We start from the raw sequence: 4,215 nt of genomic DNA, 5'->3' as shown, positions 1-4,215 counted from the left end.
TGTGTGGTTACTGGGAATTGAACTCAGGACCTCTGGAAGAGCAGTCAATGCTCTTAACCCCTGAGCCATCTCTCCAGCCCCCCTCATTTTCATCTTTTAACAGAATTTCAACGATGAAACTTTTAATCCTGATGAAGCCAGCTTATCAATGTTTTCTTTTTATGGACTGTATCTTTGGTGTCAAATCTGAGGATTTTTGCCAAGGCCTAGACTCTGGAAACATTCTAAATTTTTCTAAATGTTTTATAATTTTACATTTTATATGTGTGTCATGGTTGTTTGAGTTAATTTTTGTGTACAGCGTGTGTGAGTAGAGACTTGTGTGTTGACCCCTCAACACTCACTTGCTCCAGCACCACCTGTAAGCAGTGAGCATGCTTATGCAGCTTTCTTTCTCAACTCTTCCTTCTTTGTGAGCCTGACTGACCCACTTTCCCTAGAACCACACAGTTCTGGTCATTGTGGTACTAAGTCATACAGTTGGCTAGAATGAGGCTTCCTCTGATATTGTTATTTTTCGAGGTTGCTCTGGCTTTTCTTACTTTCATTTGTCTTTCCATATACTTCTTTTTTTTGGAGCTGAGGATCGAACCCCAGGCCTTGCGCTTGCTAGGCAAGTGCTCTACCACTGAGCTGAATCCCCAACCTCCACTTATTTCTTATCTAAGTGTGTGAAAGTTCCTGCTTGCATTTGGGTAGGAATTTCATTGAGTTGTGTCTATTTGGGAGAATAAGTGCACCTGCTTTTTTGAGTCATCCCAGCTCAGGAACATGGCATGTCTTCCTGGAGACTCAGCTCTCCTTTGACCATCCGCATTTTGTAGTTTTCAACATTAAGGTCATATACACGTTGTAAAGTTTAGACAAAGGTCTTTATTCCTCCTCCTCTTCCTTCTCCTTCTGCAACTGTAAATATTATACTTTTTTAACAGAATACCAATGTTGATAGTAGGAAAATGACCAAAAATAATGTATAAGTAAATTGTGATGGTTTTAATAGGTATGGCCCCCATGGACTTATGTGTTTGAATGCTCGGCTAATAGGAAGTGGCACTATTAGGAGGTGTGGCCTTATTAGAGGAAGTGTGTCACTGTGGGGGCAGGCTGTGAAATCTCATATACTCAAGTTATGCCCAGTGTGGTAGACAGTTCACTTCCTGCTGCCTGTGAATCAAGATGTAAAATTCTCAACTCCTTCTCCAGCACCATGTCTGCCTGCATCCCACCTGACATGATGATAATGGACTAAGCCTCTGAACTGTAAACTCAATTAAACATTTTCCTTTATTAGAGTTGCTGTGGTCATGGTGTCTCTTCACAGCAATAGAAAATCTAAGACAGAAGTTGGTACCAGGGACTGGGGTATTGTTGTGATAGGCCTGACTATGCTTTTGCTTGGAGGAATATAGACTTTGGAACTATGGATTAGAAAAGCAGTTGAACACTTTAAGTGGGGCTTAATGAGCCATTCTAGTAGATGCATGAAAGACAGTAGTGCTGAGGGTGATTTGAACCATAGAGGCCTGACTTAAGAGGTTGCAGAGGCCTAGAGACCAGTCTTGTGATATTTTGGTGAAGAATGTGGCTGCATTTTGCCCTTGTCTGAAGAGTCTGCCTGAGACTAAAGTGAAGAGTTTTGGATCAATTCCATTAGCAGAGAAAAGTCTCAAAACAGCCTACTATAGACTCTGTCATGTGGTTATTAGTGTTCACTCTAATGAAGATTTATAATGAAAAAGAGCAAGCTGAAAAGGGAAAATTACATAATGTACAATTGGAGAAAAGGAGCACCAGGCAGTGGAATGGAGCTAAGTCTTGTGTTCAAGGAGATAGACAGATTAAAAGGGAGTGGTGACCTCAGGGCAAGAGTTCATCCAGCTAACTTTCCAACTTGTGAAATGGAATTAAATAAAAGCTTAAAACTGGGCTTAGTGGCACATGCCTTTAATACCAGCACTCCAGAGGCAGAGGCAAGAAGATCTCTGAGTTTGAGGCCAGTCTGGTCTACAGAGCAAGTTCCAGGATAGGAACTTGGCTTAGGCAGTGAAGGTAACCATCAAAAATAGAAATCTAGTGAAGATGTAATTGAACAAAGGGGCCATGTTCCAGCCCCAACAAGCAGCAGAAGGTGGCAGCTTTGGCCACATGGTTCTGGCTTTAGAGTCAAGGATAGAAGAAAAGGGTCATGGAATCTTTCTCCTAGGCTAAGGAAAGTTGCTGAGGGCAGGCATATGTCAGGGGTGTCCCTGGAGCTGTGAAGGAGAAGCCTGGATTGCAATGGAGAACCCAAAATGTTAGAGATGCCAAGGCCATGGGACACCTGCTAAGGAAAGCTGATAACAGGGAATGGAACCAGCCCAAAAGAAAGAAATGTATTGCAGTCAACAAAGCTGAAAAAAGATGGAATCTGAAGAGCACTTTGACATCAGACATGGAGATGCAGTTTGGAGTTTGCCCAGCTGGTTTTCAGTCTTGCTTTGGTCCAGTATTTCTTTACTATGTTCCCTTCCCTATATTTTAGAATGATAATGTATATCCTATACCATTATAAGTTGGAAGTATGTGATTGATTTTTTATTTTGATTTTATAGGGGATTACAGTTAAGAGATTGAATGAATCTCAGAAGAGACTTTGAACTTTGGACTTTTAAACATTGTTGAGATTGTGACAATGAGGACTTCTGAAGTTGAGCTAAATGAACTTTGCATTATGTTATGGTTACAAGCCTGTGGGGGCCAGGGAGTAGAACATGGTAGTTTGAATAGGTGTGGCCCCCATGGACTTATGTGTTTGAATGCTTGGCCTATAGGAAGAGGTACTATTAGGAGGTGTTGCCTTATTGGAGGAAGTGTATCACTGTGGGGGCAGGCTTTGAGTTCTCAAATGCTCAAGTTATACCCAGTGTGGTAGACACTGGATAGATTCCTGCTGCCTGCAGATCAAAATGTAGAACTCTCAGTTCCTTCTCCAACATTAAGTCTGTCTGCATGTCACCTACTATGATGATAATAGACTAAACCTCTGAACTGTAAGCCAGCCCCAATTAAATGTTTTTCTTTATTAGCATTGCTGTGGTCATGTTGTCTCTCTACACAGCAATAGAAACCCTAACTAAGACACAGATGAATAAACACAACAGAGCCAAAGATTCCCAGCCTAGCCTATGTATCCAAACAGGAAACAAGGACATTTTCTGGAGGGTTTTAAAGAGCAGGAGACAAGAGGCCATTGTGAGGTGACTATAAGGGGCAGACGTGCCCTCAGGCTGCAGCAGACCCTTCAGAGGGCTGACAGGCAGGAAGTATTGGTGTTAACTGGAATAGATCCCAGTTGAAGAACTGGAGTACTGTACTGCTGGGACCTTGTTAAGAATCCCCTCCCCTGCGTTTCCTGTAGCTGCACAGTCAAGCAGGCATGCCACACTGTGAGCTTGTTGCTTTTTTTTAACCCAGAGACCATCATTATTCAACAGAAATGAGTAAGTTGCCATCTCTAAATGAGAACTAATGAATTCCCCCCAAGTGCCTGCCTTCAGGAGATTTCTATCAGGGTCCAGAACAGATGCTACAAGTGGCTAAGGATACTAATCTGGGGGGTACCAAACGAATCTAAGCACACTAAGTTCTTTAGTCCATTCACTTCATTCTTGTAGGTCAATTCTGTCTGCATAGTTTCAGCCCTGTGCTCACGTTCAGCTCCCCTCACTTTCCCTGTCCTCATAGTTTTAGTAAGCTCCTCTGCTCTTGACCTGATCTTCTTCCTCTGTCCCTTCATCCTCCATCTCGCCTTCCTAGCTCCTTACCCCTGCCCCTGATAAACCCCACAAGAGATCTGCTTTACCCTCTACAGAATCTCTATCTTCCTCTCCTCTCTCTGGACATGAGGTTCTGTGTGTCTCTGGAATTCCGCTCCAGTCCTTACTGCCCCTGGTTATGCAAAAAGCCCTATTGTCCCCAGTCAATCTCTCTACCAGGCCTCTAGCTTAAGGGAAGGGGGTGGTCTGAGCTTCATTTGCACAAGAAACAAAGCTATGTGTCTAGGAGCCTGCTTGGCTCCTAGGTTCAGTGGGGGAGTTAGTTACCTAGATGGTCAGCAGGTCTGAGCTTAGCTGTTTGCCAAATGGTCTGTAGTATTTGGGCACACAAGAATTTCATAGCAGAAGAGAGCTGAAATATTAAAAACTGGATAACACCAAATATTTCATAATAAAGTGG

Source organism: Onychomys torridus, chromosome 19, assembly GCF_903995425.1.
Source record: "Onychomys torridus chromosome 19, mOncTor1.1, whole genome shotgun sequence".
Classification (NCBI taxonomy): domain Eukaryota; kingdom Metazoa; phylum Chordata; class Mammalia; order Rodentia; family Cricetidae; genus Onychomys; species Onychomys torridus.
The sequence above is the reverse complement of the archived record's forward strand: the minus strand, read 5'-3'. Positions refer to the sequence as shown.